Raw genomic sequence first — 14,432 nt, 5'->3', positions numbered from 1 at the left:
CACTGACCTCTTCCCTCCACCTCCCCCTCCCCCTCGTCCTGCAGGTATGGACAGGGTATCACAAACCCAGCCAAGCACCTCAGGCACACACTCCACGGGCCCAGTTCCATCTGCACCCTCTTGTGGTGGAAAGGGATCCAAGCCACATTTACTGAAGGGGAAGGATCCCGCACCAGCCAGCTTAAAGGGGAAGGAGCCTGCCCCAGCAGGCAAGAAGGGCAAGGAGCCTGCACCTGTCACCAGAAAGGCCAAGGAGCCAGCACCAGCATGCAAGAAGGGCAAGGAGCCTGCCCCAGCAGGCAAGAAGGGCAAGGAGCCGGGACCAGCAGCTGTGACGGAGCCCCCACCACCAACCATGGTTGTGCATCCATCCGAGGGGGCAGGGGATGTGCAGGAGCCTACTACCACCAGCAGCACCACCACAGTACATCCGTCCGAGGGTGCAGGGTATGTGCAGGAGCCTCCCACCACCAGCAGCACCACCACAGTGCATCCGTCCAAGGGTGCAGGCGATGTGCAGGAGCCTCCCACCACCAGTAGTACCACCACAGTGCAGCCATCACCGCCGGCGGACGCAATGTAATCCTGCCTCCATGGGCTGCTGTGTGGCCTGTTTACTCCAGAACCAGTGGGCAAGACACCCACTCAAGAGACTGTGGCCTATCTCTCCCCAGGACCAAGCACAGCGCATGTTGCCCTCTCCAGAACCAGTGGCCAAGACTCCCACTCGAGAGACTTTGGCCATGCACTCCCCAGGACCAAGCACAGGGCATTTTGCCCCCTCCAGAACCAGTGGGCAAGACACCCACTTGAGAGACTGTTGCCAAACACTCCCCAGGACTAAGCATAGGAAATGTTGCCCCCTTCAGAACTAGTGGGCAAGACACCCACTCGAGAGACTGTGGCCCATCAGTCCCCAGGGCCAAACACAAGGCATGATGCCCCCTCCAGAACCAGTGGGTAAGGCACCCACTCGAGAGACTGTGGCCCATCACTCCCCAGGACCAAGCATAGGGCATGTTGCCCCCTTCAGAACCAGTAGACAAGACTCCCACTCGAGAAACTGTGGCCCATTACTCCCCAGGACCAAGAACAGAGCAGTCGTCTTGTTTCAGCGCCCGGCTGAGGTGCCCCCCACCATCCCCCTGAGGTGCCTGCCTTTTTTCCAACTGATGCCCCTGCAGTGTTTTCTCTGTGTTGATGCAGGTGGGGCCTTGGACTTTGCCCTGTGGCCATGTGGCCCACACAAAATGAGGACTGGGCTGTGTCCTTGTTCTGAACATTTATATATATATCTGTTATATTGCTTAAGTTATCATTTCTACTGTGTTGATCTTATTACAAATACTTTGTTAAAATCGTTTTGTCCTTGCATTTTTCAGCCCATTTAGGGGGATTAACTTGTTTTTTTGGGCAGCTGGTTTTGTGTATGGTGTGTGTGTGTGTGTGTGTGGGGTGTATGGTGCGTGTGTGTGTCACTCACATTTTCCTCCACCCCTCCCTTATGTGCTAATCTGCTGTACTCACCGTCGTCATCTTCGCCAGCGTTGGTGTTCATGGTGGAGCAGATAGTAGAATATCATCAGAAAAACATGCAGTTTGGGTTGCATGGCGGCGTGGTTCTTCCCTGTGTCTCGAATGGTGAGTCCTTTCACTTCTAAGGTCTGTTTCTGCCAGGCTTTTGATGTCGTTGGTACCACCCCAGAAAAGGTGGCAGATTGCATTATTGTAATATGGTGGGCCGAACTTTGACTTCCACCTGGCTGTAGGCCGCTACCGCCGTGGTGCCTGTTGTTTCCGCCCTGACGGTCGGTGTGGTACATTGGCTGTATTTCGTAGATCTAACCGCGATGGTCATAATTTGGTGGTAGTTACCGCCACTTTATCACAGACCACCAGGGTTGTAATGAGGGCATATATCTCCTTTCGGAGCTCTCCGGATGCTCTCTTACTTCTTCTGTCTTTATTTTGTTTTTGTTTATTCCAGCATTTTTTAGAACCCTCTTGTTTGTACTTGTTTAGTACCGTCCTTAGCAGTGGTACTCTGAATTTCAGGCTTCTTCAGCTTGACTCCCAAACTATCCCATCCTATACTAGTGTAGGTGTCGGAAATCATTTTCTGTGGTAGACGCTGCTATTCCAACTGTGGAATCTTCGGGAGCCGCTGGCGTACAGCCAACGCTATTGCTTCCCCTTTAATGTCACTGAGTATTATTGAGGAGACTGTGTCAAAGTTACGCATCAGCTTCACCCCCAAATCTAGGGCTGGAGCAGCCCCCTGCACATTATGAATTTGTTTTAACACTTCTGGTAAATTGGCAAAGTGTTGGGATACCATGCGTGTTAGTGTAAATTACAGCAAAGTTTGTACCCCATACGATGCAGTTATCCACTGAGGGAACTATTCCAAATGGCAAGCACATTGGAAGAATTCTGTTTATCTTGGGGTCCCGTAAGGGGAAACACTGCTTCCAGCTTGTTAGTTTTTTGTACTATTCAGAACGGAATCTTTTCACGTTCCGTGGGTGCTTTGCCCATGATAGAATGTACTGTTTGTGGATTAATCCCAGTAATGGCCAATTGGTGACCAGCTGGTGCAGCCCGTGCTGGGCGGTATTCAAAGTCTGCATAGCAAATTGTACCAATCGTCTATAGAGTTGTACTAGCTCATTATAAAGTGCGCGAACATCAGCTATTTGCATAGTCTGTACACCAGGATATGGTGTGTGTGTGTGTGTGTATATGGCAAACTTAGGCCACTTTGGTCAGTCATTGCTCAATGGACCTAATCTCACAAGTTGTATTGTATGTGATAGGGCACCATTGAGCCAATTTTGATGTTCTCGATAGGAAAGCAGTATTTCTAAATACCGGTAACCTTGGTACCGCTGCGGTAGATTCGCTATTTTATATGTGTGACGTGTATGTGTTCTGTCATCTTTTTCAGGAAAGGTGACCCAAGAGTAGAATGTTTCTGTTTGGTATGCATTATGAGCTTCCACAATAAATGTGACATCCACACCCTCATCTGTTAAGCCACAAGCTTCTAGATGTTGTGTTAAAGGGTGTCAGACATTTTCTGAAATGTCTAAGGGGTTAGCCACGTTGAATAATGGGTGCAGAGATAGAACACCAAATGGGGAGAAATTCCTTTTAAGAGTTCAAGCTTGAACAACCTACAGCCTAGTTAGGGGCCTCCCATTCACCTGAGGAAGATTTTCCCTAAGACCACGGACAGCTCCATAAAATGGTAGTTAGGGTACATGCTGTGTATGAGACAGAGATATTCAGTATATCCACAAATTAGTGCCAAAACACCATAGTTGGTGGTGTCATATTGTAGTTAGACTCTTGCTCCTAGGTGAGACTGATGGTTTAGGAATGACAGCACTTTTGTTTGTAGGTGACTAAGCCACTCCTACAACAAGTCACAACTGTCTGAGCCCAACCCTCCTGGATCACAAGCAGTAACTCACCAAAAACCCAAACTGTAAAAGGTGATTTCTGATGGATACAACTACCTGTGGATTCCTCACCTAATGAATTCTCCCATGGCGCCAGCATTCGACGGAAATCTTCTTCCTAGTCTCTGCACGTCGACGAGGACGTCACTCTAGCCCACGCGACGCCGTCTGACGTCATACAGGCAATAAGAGGTCCTCGACGACGTGCCGACGTCAGTTCCCTTTTTTCCGTGCATTCGAAACGGTTATCTTCGAGGGAGCAACTGTTACTTTTGTGGTTACAGTGTATTTTTGCTGCGTAGTCTTTCTCTGTGGTAATAATGTCGCAGAGAACGTCTGGATTCAAGCCTTGTCGTGGGTGTGGAGGCAAGATGTCAGTGACGGATCCTCATTCCGACTGCCTTTGGTGTTTGAGCTCCGACCACGACGTCTCGACTTGTGATTCATGCCAGCACATGAATCCAAAGGCCCTCAAGGAACGTGAGGCGAAGCTGTTTATGGCGAAATCGAAAAAAGAGAAGCATCACAAGAAGTCTTCTTCGCCAAGACATCGGCGTCATCGAGACTCCCGGCGCCGTAGAGAATCTCGGCGTCATTCGAGCAAGGAGACTCGTTCCAGGTCTTCGGATCGGCGCCGAAGGACATGGGAGATCAGTCCCACAGTTACGCCTCATCCTTCGACGCCGTTGCCCTCTCCGGCGTCTCCGACTTCACCTGGACAGGCGTCGGTGATTGAGGTATTGGAGCCTCAGGTGTTATCTCCGGCGTCGCAGACGTCGAGGCCGGCGTCGGGGTCGCCTCCGAGACAGGCACCCCAGTATCCGGCTTTTCCCACCCCTGGAGCCGATAGTTCCACATTCTTGAATGCGATGTATGCCATCTTCCAACAGATGGCTCCAGGGGGTGCTCCGGCTGGGCCTTTGGCCTTTTCATTGGGTGATCCTGCGCCTCTTCGGCCGGCACCCTTTATGCCCTTTCTCCCTTTTGGGAACGTGGGCTCGGCGCCGGTGTCGGCGCCGGTGGCCGCTCCGGTGGCTTCAGAGGGATTGGCCCCGGGGATTTCCATCCCGTCGACGTCGGGATTTCGGCCTGTGACTCCGGTGGGTCCATCTGCTTCGACTGCTCTTTCGTCGGCGCCGAAGTTACCTGTGGCGCCGGACGCGGCGTCTGTGGCTTCTGAAGATCGGCGCCGATCTTCGACTTCGGCGGAGGCATTGTCGACTCCACGTATTGAGCAACGGCTTCATTCGAGGAGACGTGCTCTCCGTGTATTAGAAGAGCAGGAGTACCAACGAGCCCTGGAAGAAGGAGAGCTAGAGGACTCGGGTGATGGGCTGCGTGGTCTGGAGTCGGCCAGTGGGCTGTACACTTCCCCTGAGTGGGATCTTTCATCCCCAGGAGAATATACTGAGGAGGCTGCTTCCTTTCACGCAGTAGAACGGAAGGCAGCTAGTTTTTTGGACCTGCCTTTGCCGGTGATGGAGGCAAAACAAAACCTTCTAACAGAGGTGCTACATCCGGCCTCAGCTGCGGCAGAGCCTCTTTTGCCATTTAATGACGCTCTGCTGGATCCGGTGTTAGAGGTGTGGAAGAGGCCGGCATCTTCCCCAGCAGTTCACAGGGCCGTGGCCAGGAGGTATCGGGCGGCTCCAACTGACCCTGGTTTTCTGTCTAGGCACCCTACGCCGGAGAGCTTGGTGGTGCAGGCCTCCTGTTCATCCAAGTCAGCGCCTGGTTCTTTCCCGACGGTGCCTGGGGACAGAGATTCAAAGAAACTGGAGGCGCAGTCCAAGAAGATTTTTTCGTCCTGCAGTCTGGCGTTGAAGGCCACCAACGCAACCTGTATCCTGGGAGGTATATTCATGCTCTGATGGATGACATTTCCTCGTCATTTACAGAGCTTCCCCAGGGTCTTTTGGACGTTGTTTCAAATGCCCAGGCTGCTGCGACCCAGATTATCCAGACTGGACTGGATACGACCGACTCGGTGGCCAGAGCAATGGGCACAACTGTGGTGGCAAGGAGGCAGGCCTGGCTCCGTAACTCGGGCTTTTCTGCGGATGTACAGTCCACATTGTTGGATCTCCCGTTTGATGGGGACAAACTGTTTGGAGCCAAGGCTGATTCGGCCTTGGAACGTTTTAAGGAGAGCAGGGCCACGGCTAAGTCGTTAGGGCTCCAAGCTCCTTCTTCCACGGCCTCTTCCAGATTTTTCAGGAGGTTTCGTGGATTTGGGCGTGGCTCTTCCTCCTCTTCCTTTCGGGGAAGATATCAGCAACCTGCCTCTTCCCATCCCTATAGATCTTTTAGAGGGAGAGGTAGGGTCCGCACCAGAGGAGCCTCTCAGCAGCACTCTGCCTCTTCCTCATCCTCTGGCGGGGTGCAGCAGGGGAAGCAGCCTTAGGCTTCAACCATTCCCCACTCACTCCTCTCCTGTAGGGGGAAGATTACAGCATTTTCTCACCAAATGGAAGACTGTTACAACGGACACTTGGGTTCTCAGTATTGTGGGAAAAGGCTACACCCTTCCCTTTCGGGAGTTCCCGCCCCTCATCCCACCCCGCCCTTCTTATTGTTCAGAAGAACACCTCCTGTTGCTAGAACAGGAGGTACAAGCCCTCCTTTCAAAGGGCGCGGTGGAGTTGGTCCCAGAGCAGGAAAGGGGTCGAGGATGTTACTCAAGGTATTTCCTGATTCCCAAGAAGGATGGTCGTTTGAGACCAATCCTGGACCTGAGGATCTTGAATTGGTTCCTCAAGCAGGAAAAGTTCAAGATGCTGACCCTAGCACAGGTGCTTTTGGCGTTGAACAAGGAAGACTGGATGGTGTCTGTCGACTTGCAGGATGCTTACTTTCATATCCCGATACTCAAGTCACACAGGAAGTATCTCCGGTTTGTGGTGGGATCGCAGCACTATCAGTTTGCGGTCCTTCCGTTTGGTCTTACTTCAGCACCTCGAGTCTTCACGAAGGTGATGTCGGTGGTTGCGGCAGAACTCAGAAGGAAGGGGATAGCAGTATTCCCTTACTTGGACGACTGGTTGATCAAAGCCAAGTCCCCGGAGCTTGTGTCGCATCATCTGCAGTCAACAACCCAGTTGTTGTTCGACCTGGGTTTTTCGGTGAACGAGCCCAAATCTCACCTAGAGCCCTCTCAGCGCCTCCTGTTCATAGGGGCAGTACTGGATACAACATTGGGTCGGGCCTTTCCTCCGCCTCGGCGGATTCAAGATATTCAGGATTTGGTTCCAATGTTTCGAAATGGAGCGGTAGTTCCAGTCCTCAAGGTCCTTCGTCTGCTCGGTCTGTTTGCCTCCTGCATTCTGTTGGTCACGCATGCTCGCTGGCACATGAGGGCTCTTCAGTGGTGCCTCCGAAGGCAGTGGTCTCAACACAAAGGGGATCTAGAGAGTACTGTCAAGATCTCCAGAGATGCTGCTGTGGATTTGAAGTGGTGGATTGCAAGCAACAATCTTTCACAAGGAAAGCCGTTCGAGCAGTCGCCACCAGTGGCCACAGTCATAACGGATACTTCCACTCTAGGGTGGGGAGCTCATCTGGGGGATCTGGAGATCAAAGGCCTTTGGTCTCCAGAGGAACAGATGTTTCACATCAATCTGTTAGAGTTACGGGCTGTACGTCTGGCTCTCAAGGCCTTCCTCCCTTCCCTTCGTGGTCAGTCGGTACAGGTCCTAACGGACAATACTACCACGATGTGGTACATAAACAAGCAGGGAGGAGTGGGGTCGTACCTTCTCTGCAGAGAAGCTCTTCGACTATGGTCCTGGGCAAAGGACCATCAGATTTGCTTGATAGCAAACCATCTGGCCGGAGTCTTAAACGTGCGTGCGGATAGTCTCAGTCGCCAATTCTCGGCAGACCACGAGTGGCGTCTCCATCCAGATCAAGTCCGTTTAATCTTCCAGAGGTGGGGGTTTCCTCGGGTAGATCTGTTTGCCACTCGAGAGAACGCGCATTGTCCGTTATTCTGCAGCCTCCAGTATCCGATGCAGGGAGCGTTGGGGGACGCGTTTCAAATAACCTGGTGCGGCCAGTTGCTTTACGCGTTTCCTCCCATACCCTTGATTCCTTGAGTATTGAGGAAGATTCGCCAGGACCGGGCTCTAGTCATCCTAATAGCTCCGGATTGGCCAAGGAGGGTATGGTACTCCGACCTTCTCCAACTCTCAATGTGCCCTCCGCTCCGTCTCCCTCTCAGGGCAGACCTCCTCTCGCTGTCGCAGGGGCAGGTTTTACACCCCAACCTCCAGAGTCTGCACCTACATGCCTGGAGATTGAACGGGGCAACCTGAGTTCTTTCTCTCTCCCGCCTGAGGTAGTGGATGTTATATTAGCGGCCAGGCGACACTCCACTAAATCTATCTACGCTAATAGATGGTCTAAATTTGTTGCGTGGTCTGGAGAGAGGCAGATTGATCCCTTACATGCTCATCTATCGGACGTTTTGTCTTTTGCTCTGTCTCTAGCGCAGAAAGGTTGTGCAGTGGCTACCATTAAGGGTTATTTATCGGCCTTGTCAGCCTTCATATGTCTTCCAGACCAACCATCTTTATTTAAATCCCCTATTGTTATCAGATTCTTGAAAGGTCTTCTAAATAAATATCCTCCAAAACCATTCGTTATGCCGCAATGGGATTTGTCCTTGGTCCTGACTTTCCTTATGGGGTCCTCTTTTGAACCTATGCATTCTTGCCCCTTAAGGTATTTGTTTTTAAAAACAGTCTTCCTGATAGCTATAACATCAGCAAGGAGAGTGAGTGACTTGCAGGCCTTATCAGTAAAGCCCCCTTATACAACTTTTTATGGGGATAAGGTGGTGTTGAGGACCAAGGCTGCTTTCCTCCCGAAGGTTGTTTCACCTTTCCATTTGGCTCAGGCAATTACTTTGTCCACGTTCTATCCTCCGCCTCATCCTTCCAAAGAGGAAGAAAGACTGCACCGTCTGGACCCAAAGAGGGCGTTGAGCTTCTTTATTGATAGAACAAAGGATTTCAGGCTGGAGGATCAGCTGTTTATTGGATACGTGGGCAAGAGGAGAGGAAAGGCAGTCCACAAGAGAACACTATCCAGGTGGGTTGTTCTTTGCATTAAAATCTGTTACTCTTTGGCAAAGAAGGATCCTCCTGAGGGCATTAGAGCTCATTCCACCAGAGCTAAGTCGGCCACTTCGGCCTTGGCCAGAGGTGTTCCTGTGGTCGACATCTGCAAGGCCGCAACTTGGTCGTCCCTTCACACTTTTGCAAAACATTACTGTTTGGATTCTGAGGTTAGAAGGGACGGCCATTTTGCACGGTCAGTGCTGCAGGATTTCTTGGTTTGACCATTTAGGCTCCCACCGCCAGGCGTGGTACTGCTTTGGGACTCTATTCATTAGGTGAGGAATCCACAGGTAGTTGTATTCATCAGAAGAACGAGTTACTTACCTTCGGTAATGACTTTTCTGGTGGATACATTAGCTACCTGTGGATTCCTCACAGTCCCACCCGCCTCCCCGTTGCCTTTCTGGTCTTACCAAGTAATCCTTGAGTGCGCTCCTCTTGGTCTTCGAGGGTGCAATAGATGTTGTGTATAATATATTTATATATGTATATATCTTTGTGTATATACTTGATGTGTATATATATTTTTTTTAAAAGAGAGAGTTATATATATATATATAAAAGATTTACAGCTATTCATGCAATGTTGTGTATTTTACAATGTTATGGGATGTTGCCTTGCTCTTTCATTGCATTGCCTGGTTGTTCTCATGCACGTAAAAAATGATTGGTACTGACGTCGGCACGTCGTCGAGGACCTCTTATTGCCTGTATGACATCAGACGGCGTCGCGTGGGCTAGAGTGACGTCCTCGTCGACGTGCAGAGACTAGGAAGAAGATTTCCGTCGAATGCTGGCGCCATGGGAGAATTCATTAGGTGAGGAATCCACAGGTAGCTAATGTATCCACCAGAAAAGTCGTTACCGAAGGTAAGTAACTCGTTCTTCTGGCAGCCACACTCATGGACTCTAGATTGCGACATCTCAGAGGAGTCATGGTGAAACGAAAGTTACCCTTTTCTCACGTTAGTAATAAGTCTCAGTCACACACAGGCAATGAAGGAGATGCAGGAGAGTTTTCAATATATTTATTAAAAGGACTGCAATCTACGATAAAATGCATGCGCTGCAATGATTAGGATAAAGAACAATAAAAGAAGCATAATTGTGAAGATGAGAGTCATGAATACAAAGACCACCACCATCTTGCAATGAACATGGATTGCAAAATTCTTAGCATGGAGAACCGAATTCCTAACCTACTGAGAGCTTGGAGAACCTAATCGCTAACCTACTGAGAGTTAGGTGTGATAAACCTAATGTGCCAGTACCATGTCCATGAGAAGCGCTCCCCAACCCTCATTACCTTGGAATGAGGTCTTTAGGTCAGACCCCATGGTGACATGAGGCTGAGTTCTGCATCAAGGTGACGTGCAGCGTAGATGGCATCTGGAAGGAATCCCTCTAATTACCTTGTCCGGGTGAGATGTATTTATACAGATCATGTAGGACCCCTGATGCAGGCATGTTCCCAAACAATTGATAAGGAGGCAGACTTGTGGCAGCAATTATGTAAACACTACCCAACAGGTGTACATTATGTTCCCATCACACATAAGTGAGAAAGGGACATGATGTGAATACCTACATATAGCAATTGATCATGACACTGATAGTGATGCCTTCACAGAGTGGCACTGATAATGCAAATCCAAACATTTCTCTAACAATAAACAATAGCGGCCATTTAAAAAGAAATAATAAAATAAAAGGACTAAAATAGAGCACGCTAAGTAGGTTAAAAGTCACTAGGTGACTGGGCACAGGACTGCAAGCCAAAGGGTTAAGCCAACCTCCTGAGTCCCAATAAAACAAAATAGGATTCACTACATTACATTCTCTTACAATGTGCGTGATATGTGCGGGTCCATTACAGGGATGTTGCATGGAAGGGGTGTTTGGGTTAAATGAGATATCCATACATATGTGTCTTCAATATCATGAAAGGCCAAGGCGTGTGAGCAATGTGAGGGTGTCAGTTCAACTTGTAGGTGTGATATTTATGTGGTGTTGCTGTTGTGTGACACATTATGTACACTTCACTGTCCCTGAAACTGGGATGTGCAGACATGTCTGGTTTTGTGGAGTGTGGTGGTGCAGTGTCAGTGACCTGCCCAAACATGGCATCATGGGGCTGTGATTATGTCCTATGTTGTGTACAACTCCGATCCGGGACACACAAAATTATACTTGGTGCACAGAGCACAGCCCCCATACCAGGTCAATGGCGGTGCATCGATTTGCTGTTGAGTATGGAGACACGGGTAGGTATGTGGTCTTACCGTGGCTTTCGCCCACAAAGGCGTTGATTTTGGGCTCCTTCTATCAGCAGCGGCATGACATGTAGGATCGACTCCATGGCAGCACAGGATGTGTGAAGCTGCCTACAGGTGATTTCCTGATTTATATGCCTCTGTTTCCACCAGCTGGGATGTGGTGGTTGGACCTCCACAGTGACGTTGGCGGAAAGCAACAGCATAATATGTGGTGCAAGAACTAGCGGTACGTCCTCCGACAGTCTCACTGGCTTATCTCGTGGCAGCGGCGGCCTGCGCTGCCTGTGGTGCCGGCGGGACTGCAGCAGTCTTTTGTCTATAGAACCGCATGCATTGTAATACGGTGGTCCGACTGCCAACCTGACGGTGGTCGGACTGTCGCCACCACCATGGCAGTCCATTGATTGCCAAAGTTGTAATCAGGCCCTAAGTCAGAAGGTAAAATCTTTGGCCTGGATAACTGGCTTGGTGTATCCAGCCCATTGTGTGCTATCTGGGTGTGTGAGTGGTTGCGTGGGTGTGTGAGTGAGTGGCTGTGTGGGTCTCTAAGTGGTTTTGTGGATCTCTGAGTCGGTGTTTGAGTGGCTGTATGGGTGTGTGAGTGGCTGTATGAGTGGTTGTGTGAGTATGTGAGTCGGTATGTAAGTGCATGTGTGAATGGCTGTGTGGGTCTGTGAGTGGGAGTTTGAGTTGGCGTGTGAGTGTGTGTGCGAGTGGCTGTAAGGATGTGTGAGTGGGTGTATGAGCGGTTGTATGGGTGTTTAAGTGGGGGCATGAGTGTGTAAGTGGGTGGATGAGGGGCTGTGTGAATCTGTGAGTGGGTGTGCGAGTGGTTTTGTGGGTCTGTGAGTGGCTGTATGGGTGTGTGAGATTCACTGGGGTGTTCAAGACCCTACCTTTGCAGACATTACTGGGCCATAGTCTGGTCTCACATGTAACGCAAAGAAAAATTGTTACAGCTAACATCAAAGGGCTTCCCACAGAAAACCGTTGCTAAAATAACAAAGATAGCTAACTAAAAATCTAGTGTGATTAAATTAGTTCAACATTTAAAATTACATCATTTTAAATGATTAAAAAAATATATATGATTACTATAATTATTTTAATATAATATTGAACTGTACTAAAACAATTGCTTCATAAAGCTTTGTACAGTGCTGGAATTGGGAACATTTTGCAAGAGAACCCCATAAATTGGGGGTCCAGGTGTGGCAGAAGTAAAGAGGGGGGGCATGAGGATGAACCAGGAAAAACAGTATCTGACAGTCAACGTATACATTCATTTAAGAAAAAAAAAACTCTGCTGCACATAAATTGGCAACAAGGACAAATGTGAAAGTAAATTTGTCGGGTATTACTTTATTGTCACAAAGAGGCTGCATTTTAAAATATCTTACAGGGTTATTGTATGCCCAACAAATGTCGGGGGATAATAATAATGGTAAGATAACTCTGGTGGTTAATTTACTTACTCAAGAGATCTGGGTTTTATCTAGTCACATTTGTGAGTCATTAGGTAGCATAGAAGGTTAATGTGTCTCCTACAAAGCACATCAGGTAACAGGCAGATCACAGATTTCTATTTTATGTAGATAGGCAAGTGGGTTACTAATTTTAACACAGATCCTTTTGTTACTTGCAGTATGTAGGTTACAATCCTTCTAGGATAACACAGGGAGCTACGACCCAGAAACATGCAAACTGCAAGGCATGGGTTTAGAGACATATTTTTTCTCAATCTATTGTTATTTTAAGTTTGCTAAAAAGGGATCCTTTGGTTAATAACAAAGTTGTATAAGTAGACACAACCTCCAAAACTGCATTGTTTTAAATTGATACTTTGTGTTTCTCCCGAGCATGCACTCTTAACATATAACATATAACACATTATATAACATATAATGTATACCAGTATGGACAGTAAGTGGCAGTAAGTTGCTCATACACCTTGATATCTTTATGTTCTGTAGCCTGTACATTGGCTTACACACTCTTATGATTTATTGTCTCTGTATAATATAAGCATGTGATATGCCGGGCATTGGGTTGAGTAGTGCTATAAAAGAATTAAATAAAAATAAATTAGTGAATGCTGTTTAAATTGTTATTTGTGTAATTACTCATATTAATCCAGACATCTCACATTCATACAGTGCCTGCATATCTCTTATATACAGGGGTTGAACAGTGTCACAAAAACTACCTCCAAATCATAGTTTTTTTTTTACGTACTTCCGAAATAACAAGCTGTGTCTTTGTTTCCCTCCATTGCTTTAGCACCTACACGTTAATCTTCAGCTGGCTCCCAGCCAGGATGACATGGAAGCAAAAGGATGGCTCAGCGATCTTCAAATTAGGTTTTTGTTTTGGACTCAAGTGGAAGTGAAAATAAGAAAGCCGGCTCACCACCTGCAGGTTGCTGCTCTGAATAGAAAGCAGACAACTTTGTGGGCACTCTTGAATGTGTCCCGGTGTAGGCAAATGACACCTGGACAAATGTAGCCTATTTCACTGGGGCCAGCCGGGATCCCAGGCCCGGCATAATAAAAGCTGTCAGTGTTGTAAACATCTGAGCTCCCTTGTCTGTTCATGCCTCTCAAAAGTGTGTGTATTTTTATGTTTCTTCTAAAACTTACTGGAGAAGAATAGAAATACTCCCAGATATTCAAGGAGGATTTGATTTACTACCGTAAATCAAATCCTCAAATAAGGGAGAAAGTGCTTGTTTGTAAGCACTGCAGTGCATTCGGAAAAAGGAGTGATGAAAAATAGATACCCTGTAGTGCACATACCTGAAATACATTGACACACACACCTGTGCCTGTGAGGCATTGATAGACGTTGAGCTTAAACAGACAGAACACCCGATATGGAATCTTACTGGATCCCCCTCATTTCCTACACTGTGTCACCAACAAGGAAGAGACAATATGGAAACAAATGACTTTGACACAACCCCTGCACGTGTTTGAGGCTCATGCTTAATCCAGAGATACACCTCAGTACAGGTAACTCACAGAAAAAGTCAAAGAGGATGAGAGGAGGGCATGTGGCACTACGGCCAGAGCTGCTGACTTTGGAACTGGGGAACCAGGTGCCAGTTTCTGCATCGACTCAACATCCTGGGCAAATGATTTTATAATACATGGGATTCTGCGATCCCTAAATAAAGGCTTCACTCTCATTTCTTTATAATTGGTGACTTGTGACACACCCAGTTGCTGATTATAAAGAAAAGACTTCAGAACTCTTATAAGTTATTACAGTCAAGTTCTGACATTACAATGCCTGGTTCTGGACCCAGTAGCCGAGGTGAAAGGCAAATCCGGTTCTGAAGCAGCTGTTTAAGGCAACGAAAATGAAATGTTGCTTTACTTTCTTCTGCTTGATTTTTCTAGCTTACAGTGACTACCGGAAAGAGCACGATTAATTTTTGCATTCCTTAGATAATTATAGAAAAGTTATGATATTTCTGGATGTTTCTGCACATTGTGAGCTAGTCGCTTTTTTTTTTAACTGACATGTATTGAACTGCTTCTAATATCTTTTTGCAACAAATATCTAGCAGA

At 47.9% G+C, this 14,432-nt stretch overlaps 1 long non-coding RNA gene across 1 annotated transcript in view; it reads left to right on the top strand.

Moving 5' to 3' along the window:
• LOC138297235 (uncharacterized) overlaps positions 1-13,390 on the top strand; it is a 92,246-nt gene extending 78,856 nt beyond the window's left edge. Inside the window, exon 3 of the long non-coding RNA XR_011203954.1 lies at positions 13,141-13,390. This is a non-coding gene — a long non-coding RNA (uncharacterized lncRNA). The remainder of the gene's footprint in view (positions 1-13,140) is intronic.
• Positions 13,391-14,432: the final 1,042 nt, after the last annotated feature.

The sequence above is a fragment of the Pleurodeles waltl genome, chromosome 5, assembly GCF_031143425.1.
Source record: "Pleurodeles waltl isolate 20211129_DDA chromosome 5, aPleWal1.hap1.20221129, whole genome shotgun sequence".
NCBI lineage: Eukaryota > Metazoa > Chordata > Amphibia > Caudata > Salamandridae > Pleurodeles > Pleurodeles waltl.
This window is presented reverse-complemented; position numbering and strand designations above follow the sequence as displayed.